Source organism: Elaeis guineensis, chromosome 11, assembly GCF_000442705.2.
Source record: "Elaeis guineensis isolate ETL-2024a chromosome 11, EG11, whole genome shotgun sequence".
Taxonomy (NCBI): Eukaryota; Viridiplantae; Streptophyta; class Magnoliopsida; order Arecales; family Arecaceae; genus Elaeis; species Elaeis guineensis.
This window is the reverse complement of record NC_026003.2, coordinates 20,250,253-20,264,488: the sequence shown is the minus strand read 5'-3', so window position 1 is coordinate 20,264,488 and position 14,236 is coordinate 20,250,253.

Here is a 14,236-nt window from a genome sequence, read left to right as displayed (position 1 = left end):
AGATTTTTTTGAAAAAGGAGGTGAAAGCTTCTTTGATTTTGGTAGAATCATCAAGAGATTGCCCTTCCCAATAAATACCAGAGATCCAATTGCACTTTCTTCTAAAAGATGCAATCTTATGGAAGCAAGCGGTGTTATTATCATCTTCTTTGAGCCATCTAACTTTAGACCTTTGACTCCAATAGATCTCTTCATTAAGGTAGATTTTCCAAAGATCATTTTTATATTGGTATCGATCTAGATTTTTATTTAAAGAGAGCATAGAGGATTCTTTCTTCCTATCAAAATCTTGAATTTTTTTTGAAGAAGAGAAGCTTTGCAACTCTTTAAATTAGATCTAATAGTTGAACTCTAAATCTTAAGAGCTTTTCTAGTGGCCCTCAGCTTATTAACTAGATCTAGAGCTGCATCATCAGATATGGGTACAAACTTCCAAGGAGAGGCCATCATATCATTAATAGCATCATGAGAGAGCTAACCTCTCTTAAATTTGAAGAGTTATTCATTTGAGTTGCTTGGAAAAATCGAGTAGGATAGGATAGTGATCGGAGTAAGGGTTTGGCAGCACCATTTGAGCGGAAGATGGATAAAGGTCATCCCAATTAGAAGAGATCAGAAATCTATCAAGTTTTGCAAAGATAGGATCTTCTCTTTTGTTACTCCAAGTGAAGTCTTGGCCTCTAAGAGATAAGTCAATTAGCTGGAGTGAACAGATCATATTAAAGAAACCTAATATGACACCACAAGGATGAAGGTTATTGCTGTGCCCAAGAAGCCAAAGGATAGCATTGAAATCTCTTCCAATGGCTCAAGGACTAGTGAAAGAGTTTTGGATGGTTCTCAACTCCTCCCAAAAACCTCTCTTAAGATTATGATCCATAGGTCTATAGACAACAGTGAAGCACTAGGAAGTTTTTAGGAAGTTGTCAAGCCATGAAATGGTAACGAAGTAGGATAGGAAAAGTTGCTAATGGATAATGAATCTAGAACTATCCCAACTAAGGAGAGTACCACTAGAGGAACCAATGGCATTGAGAGCAATCCAAGCATTAATAAAACCATCCGATAAGGTTTCGATCACAGAAGGGGAAATAGAATCTAATTTGGACTCTTGCAGACTAACAACATGACAATTTGAGGAGATGATAATGTCCTTAACAGACCTCTAATATTCCAGCATAAGATATACACCGGTAGACAAGAGGGATAATAAACGACTAGAGGAAATAGAGAGAAAAACTATTTAGTTAGATGGAACAGATGAGGCAACATTGTCACACTTAGCTTTCATCTCTAGGATTAGCTGAACTACTTTCTCTGCATCTTGATTGGAGAAACTAATGCCACATTGCTTATACCATGATAGGATAGTCTCAGAGGAGAGAGAGTGTAAAGATTTAGAGCCTACTGTTACCATAGTTGTAGAGGTATTTGAGGGCTCCCCGACTTAAATTTTCTTCCTTCTAGAAGACATAAGGCGAATGGTGATTTTTTAATGGGCTATTGGGCTTTTTTTTATTGGCACCTTTTGATTGTCTCTAGTCAATTTGAAGGAGCCATGATAGAAGGGATAGGAATGTTCAAAGAAGGGGGAGCAAGTTAGGAGTCAAGTCTGGACAATAGAGGCTTTAAGGAGTCATCAGTAAGGCTTGGTTGGAGATCTTGGGTTTCGATGGATAGATTCTCAATAAGGGGTTTGGATGTCTCAACAAACATCAGAGAAGGGCTCGAGTAGCACTACACAGCCTTTAATGCCTCACACGTGGAGTCCTTAGGTGTTGTTAGTGAGCAAGGATGGAGCATGATAGAACTTGACATTAGATTAGTGGAGATGCACAGCAAATCCTTCACATGTTGCATCATTGACACTATATGATTTAAATTCAAAATTGCCTCAGTTTGCTGGTCAAGATAAACCTCAATAGGATAACTTCAAGGGAGATTTTGAGGTAGAAAGGATCCAAGAGCTTCAGAGGAGATTGACTCAAGCACATATAACAGAGCATAAGGATAGAAAAGATTGGTGAGAAGATCAGAAGATCTCTCCCTAAGGTCCATGGTGCCAAGACTAGCAAAAAAAAGCTAACAATAATTGACTGGTGAGGTGATCCCAATATCTCCATCGGTCACATCACCAACCACAGATGGACCAGGTTGATGAGCTGGACTGAGCCTAGACTCAGTTCTATCTGGGAGTAGCTCACTAAGTTCAAGCAAGGGCCAAATTAGGATAGAGCACACACCTCGATCACCGGTGGAAGGAACATGAGAATGAAATGAATGGGCACGTAAGTCAAGGAAGACCAGTTTTCCCCTCCTGCCACCTCACAACTGGTTCAAGGATGAAGAGAGAGAGAGATCATAGTGATTATCACTACTGACACTCAGGCTGAAGATAGAGTTGAAAAGAAGAGAGGTGATCGCTGGTGAGGAAGAAGCATCTTCTAATCCCATTATCTCCACCTTCACGATATAAGTGAAATCACTATAGGATACATTAATAGTGAGGAGAATAAGATTTGCATCCCTATAGAGGATAAGAACAATGGCCGATTCCATATCACAGTTGAATAGGGAGGATTGAGTGATCCTATTCTACAAACCAAAGCTAGAGACAATTTGACAGAGTGTCTCAGCTCCTCCATAGAAGAAAGGTAGGCCGAAGAGCCTCAAGATAGCATGCCTTTTAAGAGAGAGAGGCCTGGCACCTTCAGAGATAGACAAGGCAAGGCCACAAAGTTGAAGTGCATGAAGGAGATAGGACTTTTGTGAACAATCTTAGCAAGCTTCTCCTTGTTAAGGAAAGAGACAAGAAACCGATTATTGCTAAGAAATTTAGGCTTCCAAAAATGATCACCAAAGCTACTTGCAGACCACTAGCAATTTGAGAGCATAATGAACCTATTGCAATTACTTGGAGCAAATTGTATTTCTTGAACTGCAAAAAACAGCTCACGATTGCTCGTTGAAACTAAGTTTTGCTCCATGATTTTTGCTACTACTGAGCTTGTTTAGATTACTTATATTTGTAGAGATGTACATGTGCATCTCTGATGTGGTCGTCTTAGCTGGTAAATTATTTGATTTGATGGACCGGATCTGAAAGAGTAAGAAATTAGGTTGATTGCATTCGATCCTATTGGTTTTAATCCTGCCGTATTAAAACGGGTATAACTCTCTCATCTGGAGTCAGAATTGCTTATAAGACCTCAACTTGAAAAATTCTTTCTGAGCTCCATGAGCCTGACTGCTTTGCCATCACAGTTGGTTTCGGAGACAGATTCAATCGTTTAATAGGTCAATGAGAGCCCGAAGGATCTTGGACGAATTGCAAGTCTTGATCTTTTTTCTATTTTGTTTTAGATTGCTTAGGCATTAAGTTAGGATTTTTTCTCTATAAATGCGGTCCTTTTGGCTAACATTATCATCAATCTATTTTCTTTGTTATTGAATCAAAATTTCAGAAGAGAGTTTCTTCTTATTTTACTGTTCTCTTTGTTTCGTGCGTTTTCATTCTCTCTTTTCCTTCAAAGCGTAGCCTTGGTTGTGTCAATCTCTCTGTTCACCTACACCTATGACACTCTCAATACAGTCACATGACTATTAATCCTGTGTTACATGCTTGTGCTTAACACATAGAGCTTGCTTATCACTACATTCATGAAAATAAGGTTACCCTAGGACAACACACAACCTGATTTGTTTATTCTCAAAACCGGTTGGCATGCATCTTCACTAAGCCACTCTCTGGATCTCCTTTCTATGCTCTGTGATCCAAACTCAGCTTCTACCCTATGCTGAGCTTGAGGGCCAGTGGTAGCAGGAAGAGTTCAAATTATTCAAAATCAAAAGAAGCCACAATGAAAGAAGAGGGTAGAAGCCACAAATCAAGGAACTAACACTATCTACTTTTAATTTCCTTTTAACCTGAACTATCTTATCTTGCCTCTGTTTGTTATATCAGAAGACACAAATCTCTCAAATGTATATATGTATATTACATGAAACTATAAATATGAAATACCTTGCTGCTCTCTCACTCACCTTGAGGCAGCAACTGCATTTCAATTTCTTTGAAGTCTGATTCTTGATATGGCAGCGCCTACTAATAAGAAGCCTAGTGCTATTTGCTACTCAGGGTTTGGGCTGTACTTTTCATGTGGAAGAACTTTTTTTTGTGATGTGACCGTTGGATAAAACTTTGAACCTCTCCATTCATTCGCTTGCATAGATCTTAAAGCGGCTATTGTGTGATCCAATGATAGATTCGTGGGAAGAAAGATGTGAATCCTCACTACTAAAACGAAAGATTCTATGCTATATTGCATGTTCTGTGCCGGGTCCTTAGGAGTACGTCACAAAGTCACCTAATCCAAATTCTGGACCAAGCCCAATCTATTGGCGGAAAAGTTAATAGAGAGCCCACGTAGAGGGCTTCTGCCAAGTGGTACATAGGTTGTTTGCCTTTAGGTGTGACAGGTCCTATGCCTCGCGTAACGCGAGGGGTCGGAGCACCTGGCAAAAAAAAATGGGCCACAGCCCAATAAGACTGGAGGCATCACACGTGCTAAAAGTTGGACCGTCTGGATACGAGCGCAGATAGAAAAAGGGAGCTTTCCATGTGGGGTGATACTGCCATGGGCTAACATGGCACGTCAAAAGCGTCAAGGCTAGTTAGACAAGTGCCAACGAGATCATAAGCTTCACTTAGCTTAAAAATTTAGAGGAATATAGGGTTAGTCTATGAGATGCACTATAATTCTTGCTCTCTCTTGAACATTTGTCCAAGGTTTGTCAATGTACGTGAGCTAGGGGGAAGAACATGCATACTATGTCTATGGAACCATCATAATTCATTTCCCATGGCCATCTCAATTTGGAAGGTTTTCAAGAACCTTGAAACAAAAACTTATAATTTATTTCTCTGAGATTGTTTTCATGAATAAAAAAATCCGAATAATTACTAACATTTTAGCATTTGGAGATGAATAAAAACACGATCAAGAATTGAACAAGTTACTCAACCAATCATGGCTGAATATATTTGCGTGGGTTAACATGGTCAGTGTACCAGTTGGCTAGATTAAACTTATTTGTTAAGATGAATATGATTTTTATATTTTTATTTAACACTCACTCGGAGTTTATATGAGAACCAGACGAAACCTAAATGAAAGAGTTATCCATCCTTGATTATATAATACTAATGATCACCAGTAGTAGCACATGAGATGCATATTTTATTCAAGATGCATTTTGAAGGACGGTAGCAATTCTGTCAGCTAAAAGTTTTACCATGACAGAGAAGAAAACTGTAAGAAATTTTTTTTCTTAAGGTGAATCTACCTATCATTTCCATATTTTTTTTTTTCTAAAAGAAAAAGAAAATAACTGTCAAATTTGTTGGCCTAAGCATATTTTTAAATGATCTAGGAAAACACACACACACCCACCATGAAATTGGAAATTTTAGCCAAAGGTGAGTGTTATTTATGAAAGTGAACCTTGAATTATTGTTAATTATTTGATTAGAGAGGAAGATCATCTTTCAATTCGTTCCACTCAAACCTCTTGTAGATTAGACTAGCATTATGCTTCGGTAGTTTTGTTTAAACTAGCATTTCCTTTCATAATATTTTGACATTATGGACAAACTCCAAAGTTTATGAGTCATATTAATGCAAGGGGCTTTTATGCGTTGTTTCTTTGAGTTATTCCAAATTATTTTTTATGATGAAGTGTTGCATGTGCAGTGCGAGTATGAATTAGGAGGAGAAAATAGTATAAAGCGAGGATTCTCCGATAAAGGTCGTATAAAAATAAGAGGCGCAAGGCTAAAATTTCAATGAGAAGATAAGGTATGAGACCATTTAGTTCGTTTTCAACACCGATTGGTGATATCATCTAAACCTCTTCACATGGCTTTTGTACTTCAGATCTACAATTCCTTACTTTATTATCATTTATTCTTAGTTAATTAATTTCATACTACTATATATATGCTATAGGCTACAGCTTTGCTTGACTTTGGGTCTTATCATACCTCTGGTTTTATTCTTGTGTCCTGAAAAAGGCTAGTTTAGAAAGTAGAAATTCTAGATAAGTTGGAAAAATCGTCTGCAAAGAAGCTCACTGCACGTTACAAATATGATGAAATAGGACATTTTTTACGTAAACTATCTGAGAAGAATATTGATAACTAATAAGAACAACCATCCGAGCAAGACTTAAGAGGGGCATAGAAGAGAAATGTTCCTAATAATAGGAAGACTTATGTCGCAAATTAGATTCCCAAGAGCTGAACTTCTAACGACTTCATGGTAAAATAGTGGATAGTTTATGAAATTGTTATAAATAGGTAGAATACTCACTGAATATTAATTTTTAATTAATAAATATTTAATGATTCCACAAAAGTGATGAGCCCTCAAATTGAACATGCAATCATAGACTTTGATCCATGCTTTTAAAAATAGGTGAAAGCCAAAAATCATATCGTCTAGAGATCTTTAATGTATGCTTTGATTAGGTAGAAATAAATATTATCAATGACACCTGGTATGCCAAAATAATAACAAGCAATATACATGGAAGATCTATCTCATCGATCATTTGTGTACAATTTAATCTTGGATAGATCTAAATTCCGTAGGTTTTGATAATTAGATTATAACAAAAAAAAACATAATACTATTCTATTAAAGTTCTCCACTTCTGCACCCTTTTCATGGTACGTTAAATATCAGCACCAAAGAAATAGATTTTTGGCTTCTACTAACAATTAGAATTTTTGATTTGGATAGTCCATATAAATTTTCAGGTGTTAAATCTTTTATACTATATTTAATGATTAATTTACTCATTTTTGTAAACTATAAATCACCCATTCCTTCATCACTGAGACAAAGTTGAGTGTAGATACTAAAAATTGGTGGTGGGATTTACCTAGACTCAATGCAATTTACATTACCTGAACATATCATCATTTGATGAGATTATGCAGTCACACCAAAAAAAAAAAAACTTTTTTTTACTTTTACTAACTACCCATAAAATATAAGTTTATATAAAATAGCAGTTTGATATTGAAATTAATATGAAGAAATTTCACCAATTGATGAGCCCATATTTGTCCCTAGTATAGCTTGGATTCGCCACTCCAAAATTCTCACTTATACTTTAATTTGTTGAATTAGACAATGACATATGTCCAACGAAATCAATGGCTAATTAAATCTCCAAATAATCAGCATATAATTGTAGCCCAATATGATCTCAATGCTCAGAGAAGGGTATATCATAATCGACTAGCAAATAAGGCAAATGCTCAAATTATAGTGAGCCTGATAAGCCATATCATCACTTTTCTGATTAACAGATAAGAAAAGAGCTCAATTGCTCACTCGATAATCTTCGTGATCTCAACTACAAAGATTTTCTTACTTGCCTTTATAAATACCAAGCATAAGGGACCTTTAGGTACAATGGAGGAAACTCTACACTTAATACTTCTCTCTTTGTATTTTCTGTTTTCTCTTAAAATTTTGTTTGACTCAAGCGTCAAAGGATTCTTTCCGAACACATTTGATGAACCTCCAATTATTTTCTATATTTATAGATTTTTTCTAATACCAAGTAATGCTCCTTCATCTCCCCCGAGTATGATAGCTTACTTGTCCATTCTATCAGATTGGATTGTGAGTGGTAATAGATTGATGCTAGAGAAAGAGTCATCATTTTTAAAATTTTTTTTTAGAGATTTGAGATAGATGAAGTTCTGATGGAACAACCATCACTCCAAATAGCCCTAGCAGAAGTCCCACAACGTTTAGCCTAACCCTCAATGATCTCTGACTCTGCAACTAGCTTTTGAGTTGGTGATAGCCAAGCAATTCAATCTGCTCATTCAATAAGTGTGGAATCTAATGAAGATTGTTTGAAAGATATGATGATGAAACATGCAGATGATTATTGTGCAACCAGATTGACATGACGGCAACACATCAAATGCTGATTGCCACTATGAGAACTTTGGCCATAACTGAGAAGATGATTTTCTTGGTGCTCATTTTGAGATGGGCTCTAGTCTTTACTTAGAATTTTCTTAACCAAAGATACTTTCTAGGAGAAAAGCTGACCTTAATTGAAAGATTGAGGAGGTGAAGCTCAAGATTGAAGTCCTAAGAAGACAACCTAAATAGGAAGAAGGATTTGGATGCCACCATTGATCTATCTTTTTCAAAAGCAATCATGGATAAGCCATTATCGAGAGGATTTAAAGTGCCCAGCTTGAGGTATAAGATGGCACCTCGGATCCAATGGCTCACCTTGAGAGTTTTAAGGCTCTTATGATGCTATAAGAGGTGACTGATGCAATATTATGCCAAGATTTTACAGCCACCCCGAGGAAAGTGGGATGTCTATGGTTCTCTAGTTTTTGGCTTGGATCCATTCATTCCTTTGATTAGCTCAGCCAATAATTTGTGGTGCACTTTGTGAGTAATCGGAGGCTTAAGGACTCTATGAGCTTGTTTATAGTGAAGCAGAGATAAAATGAATCCCTTGGGAGTTTCATCAACTGCTTCCAATATAGAGATGTTGGAGATTCATGACTTGGATGAGAAGACTACCATACTAGCAATAAAAAGTGGGTAGAAGTCTTGTAACTTTTACTTTTTTACAAAGAAGAGATATCCTAAAGGTCTGGCCAAGTTACTATCTCGAGCTGAGAGTATATCAAAGCTGAAAAGGATATGGCAACTCGATAAGAGGAGATCGGAGGCAGAAGAGGCTTAGGGAGAGAGAGAATACTGTGATGAACTAAAAAAAAGGCCAAGATGAGAAGAGGACAACCCTCAATGCTCAAGGAGATCACCAACAAATTTTAACAACTATGTTCTCTCAATACTCTTAAGACTTAGATCTTGATAAAGATAAAGCATAAAAAATATCTTCAATGGCCAAAAAAGATAAAGACTCTTCAAATATCAGGAATCTTTAGAAGTACTATAATATCCATAAGGATCATGACCATGACACTGAAGAATACATCTAATTTAAGGAAGAAATTAAAGCTCTTATTTGCTGAGGACATCCTGATCAATATGTGGATGATTAACATCGAGAAGGAGCACCATGAGATAGATGCTTATGTGAGTGTTGGAGCATCACTGACCATGGTAGGATTGTCAACACAATCTCTGGAGGACCATCGCATAGTAATCAAGCTCATCAGCTTGGACCCTTAATGATGATACCATTGTTATTTCTCTAAAAAGCAAACTATAATATAAAAGGATTTTGGTAGATAATTGAAGTTTGTTGATATTTTATTTTATTAAGCTTTCCAAAAGATGAATCTACTAGTAGATTGACTCTAAAAACTTGATTCTCTATTTGTAGTTTCACCGAAGAACCTATACTTGTGAAAGGATAATTATCCTTCTTATTACAGTCGGATAAGAACCTCGACAGGCTTTTGTTATGCTAGACTTCTTGATTGTCAAAATTTTTTCAACATACAATGTAATTTTGGTCGGTTTGGACTAAACACCAAGCGAGCCATGGTGTCTACTTATCACTTGATGATGAGATTCTCCATTTGCAATAGAGTTAATGAAGCTAGAGAGATTAGATGGTGACTTTAAATGCTATGTGGCCACCCTCAAATGAAATACTAAATATTTGGAGATATTGCTTATTGAAGGTTTTAATATATGAAGTGAGCAGAAGGATTAGTTGGGAACCCGACCAAGGAACTCCTGTCCATCCCATTCTTTAATGAGGATGGTAGAGTAATCTAGATTGGCTCCATACTTGATGAGGACATAAAGAATCAGCTATACAATGTCTCCACTCCAATAATGATGTGTTCGTTTGGTTAGCCGCTGATATGCCAGATATAGACCTTTTTATAAAAATACGCAGATTGAATGCAGATCTGAAATATTGACTGATAAAATAGAAGAAGAAGAGCTTTGCCCTTAAGTGATTACAAACCATAGATGAAGAGGTCGGCCAGCTTTTATAGGTTGAGAAGTAATTTGAAGTTGATTATCTAGAGTGGATAGCCAATTGTTGATGCCACCGGGCCATTAGCTTCTCAACTTTATGGATATCTTTTTGGATTACAACCAGATTAGAATATATCCTGATGATGAAGAAGAGATGGTTTTCATTAATGATAAAGGGTTGTATTGCTACAAGATGATGTTGTTTGGGTTAAAGAACATTGGAGCCACATACCAAAGGCTGATCATTGAGTCTCCAAAGATATATCAGCTAGAACATGAAACCATACGTAGACAACATACTGTTGAAAAGTTGGAGGGCCAAACTATATTTTACCAACCTATATGAAGCCTTTCAAACTCTTAGGAGATTTGATATGAAGCTTAATCTGAGCAAATGTACATTCACAGTCATTTTGAGAAAGTTTTCAGGTTTTATGGTAACTTAGTGAGGAATCAAAGCCTACCTAGATAAGATCCAAGCAGTGTGGCAATGACTGTCCTAAAGATGGTAAAAGACGTTTAGTAGCTCACTGGATAGATAACATCCTTAGTCAATTTACATTTAGATCAACTAAAAAATGTCTCTCTTTCATTAAGATCTTGTTAAACAAAAAACTTTGATGGATAGAGGAATTTTATTTGGTGTTTGATCAATTGAAGCAGTATCTTGAGTCACCACCACTTCTTACAGACCTGAGGTAAGGAGGACTTATACCTCTACATGATTATCTCATCTACAATAATAAGTTCAGTCTTTATTAGAGAAAAATCTAGAAGTCATGAGCTATTTATTATATGAGCAAGTTACTCTAGGATGCTAAGATGAGGTATCCAAAATAGAAAAAATGGCTTACTGTTGGCCTACAATTGATTTTGACGACGTCAAAGGTGTTTGAGTACACATAATATTTACTAATGATGTATTTGAGAGTGATTGTAGGATTTCTCAATGAGCTCATTTATTTTACTCAAAAAAAAAATCTTCTCAAAAAATCCTTATTCTTAACTAAAAAACTTTGATTGAAAGTAAAAAACCTAAAGATTTCAAGAAAATTTAGTCTAGAAGTACCTCTTAACAAACCTACACTTGTACAAATTAAGTTTGAGAAGGCAAGTCTAAACTAGAAGAAAATTGGTTAAGAAAAGCTATCTAAGATATCTTTTGGCATATTTAGCAGAAACTTGAGTTGACTCAGCATGAAGCTTAGCTGACCTAGTATCAGTCTGAGGAAAAGATAAAAACCATAAAATTTTAGAATAAGTCCCTTAATCGATCATATTTTTATCTTAGTTGGTCAAGATAGGATCTTATTAACTCAAGCTTTTGGATAGCTGACCAAGTCTCAGACTCATGATGAAGACAGAAAGATAAAGATTCAAAGCATCTTTTGAGCTGATCTTATGATCAAGATAGCCGATCAATTTGGAACTTAACCGACTCAAGAAGAAGGATAGCCCACTCAACCTCAGAGATAGAAGAGAACAAAAAGTAATAAAAATCAGTAAGTTTTCTGAGTTGGTCCAAAGAATCGACTAGTCAATCAAGCATTCAAATTAGTTGACTAGGATATAATTCGAGCTGACTCAATCTCAGATAAACAGAACAGATAGAATGATTGATTTTGGTATCTGCCGTTGAGTCATCTTAGAGTTTTACTTAGCCGACTCAAAGTCAAAGATTAGCCAACTACGAGCCTGGGTGAGTGGATTCATAGAATTCTGATAGAATAACGGTTAGTTTTTTAAAATTTTCAAAAGTAAAATTATTTTCAATGATTATTTTCAAGTTTCTAATGACTAGAGCATTAAACATAGATGTTTTTGAGGCCATTAGAGTGAATGATTTATAGAAGGAACAAAACTTTGATGTTTTAAGAAATTTATTGAGCCATATTCTTGAGGATAGTGTGGGAACTCAAAGAGGAAAAAAAAAAAATTAAAGAGTAACTTATATTCAATTAGTCTGAAAAAGAGGAAAGAGAAAATCCAATTACCATTGAAAAAAGTATTGAAGGCCGCCTTAATTCTCTCAAGCAATCAAGAAAGAAGTTCAAGCATTGAAAGCTTATCTACCTCGACTTCTTCAGAGCCCAGATGAGTTTTATTATTTTTAAAATTTACTTCTTGTATATTTTTATTTATTATATTGTAATAAGTTTTTTGGGTATGGAAACTTGGGGTTGGTCCAAACCTAATAATTGGATGATATAGATTTTGATTAGTACTTCATAAAAATTAATCACAATTAATTATGAGCCTAGAATAAAATAATCAATTGTAAGATTATGGTTGGTGGTCTAGGTAAAATCAACTGAATTAGATTATGAATCTAAAGACTGTATCTTTAAGAGATTATAGTTGAAATTTTTAAGTAAATTTACTTCAAAGTGGATGTAGGTGCTGAGTTTGGCATTGAATCACTATAAAAATCTATTATGTTTATATTGTTTTATCTTACTTACATTGTTATTTCTGCTTCCTTTATTTATTACTTGCTAAGCACTTTACAAATATTTTTGAGATTGTTATTGGGCATAAATTATTTAAGTTAATTTTTAAGATATCCAATTCACTTCTCTGCTTGGGTTGCTGCTTTGGAAAATACTGTTAGATGTGTGCCCTAGAAGTCAACTGTTGCTGACACATATTGTAATTTTAGGACATAAATTTATATTTATAAATTTTATACATTAATAAAATGGGTAGTTTTTATTTCAATCATATTTTTATGTATCCATGATTCATCCAAGAGATTAATAGATGATAATATATATTATCAAAGTATTAAGAATTTGAGACATGTATTATTGATGGTTAATTCCTAAAAGCTCCTGATCAAGGGATGATCATGAAAAATGATGATCGATCCAGTTAGATCAGTACACGGATCGCTTTACAGATGAGTCTCGAGTTTACAGTGTGAAGATACTGGATGAGCTGTAAGTGATTGTTAGAAAATAACTTACACTGAGCGTGACCAATATGAGAAATCATTTGGATATCTACTCACTTCTCAATGATTTATCTGATGCTACAGTAGTATGAATAGTTTGACTGCAGTGCCTCGATTACTCATAGTGAGACTACTATAGTTTGACTGCACATACACTTGATCTCCTAACCATTCAGATCCTTATGATATATGTTGGCTACAATAGGTTTAGGTTCATTGTTAGGAGTAGGATGTCCTAAATGAAATCTATCGATCTTGATAGAAAAGAAGTCCTATGCGATTCACAAGACTGAATTCAAAAGTCTTCGATTGAAGCAAGTATAATATTGAAAAAAATTTCACAGAATTTACGAATGAACTTAGTCGAGTCAATCTTGCACATGACTGATGTTAGGATTTGACGAGTTTTGTATGATCTGTCAAGTTAGGACTCACGATAGAAGGACTGAATCACATGGTAACTGCACTTAGAAGTTTAATATTTTTATTTGCTGGATTGTCACTACATACTGCTAGGTATCATTAATGGATTGTGAGACCCATCGAGTATTGTCTTGATAATCATGATCTTGATGGGCAGAGTTGAAATTATTCCAATCTATCGAAATGAGTTTCGATAATACTGTGATAGGAATCATAGTATATCTTACTATTAGACAGAATAGAACCTATATGGTCACACATAATAGAGATACTTGACTGATCAGATGGTTGATTAGCAATTATGAATCTCTATTGAGTCTAATCATCAATATGATTGATGATTAATCCAATACAAAGTTATAATAAAGTAATTCACTAAGAGTTAGTGAGTTGTAGAGGATTAATTAGTAATTATATTGCTAATTGGCTCAATCTGATTGAGAATGGGTTTAGATCAAGTTAATTGAATTGAATTCGATTTGATTTAGTTTGAATTTGATCAGATCAAGTCTAATTGAGTTATGAGATAACTAATTGCAAGGAAGATCAATTTCTGATTTGATCAGAACTTAGATTCAACTAACTTTCTAATGAGATTAGGTTCTTATTGAAAAGATTAGATTCTAATTGGATTAGATTTTCTTCTTTCCTTGGGTGCAACCAAATCAGATTTGGTTAGGATTTTAATGAAGCACCAAGAGAGACCAAATTGATTTAGACTCTATCTCCCTTCTCCCTTTTGCGTGGCCCCATCACAGCCATGTGAAAACCTTCATGCAAAATCTAATTTTTACATGTGAAATGTTCATGCCAATCCCTTCTTGTCACCCCCTTTCTCCACCCCAAA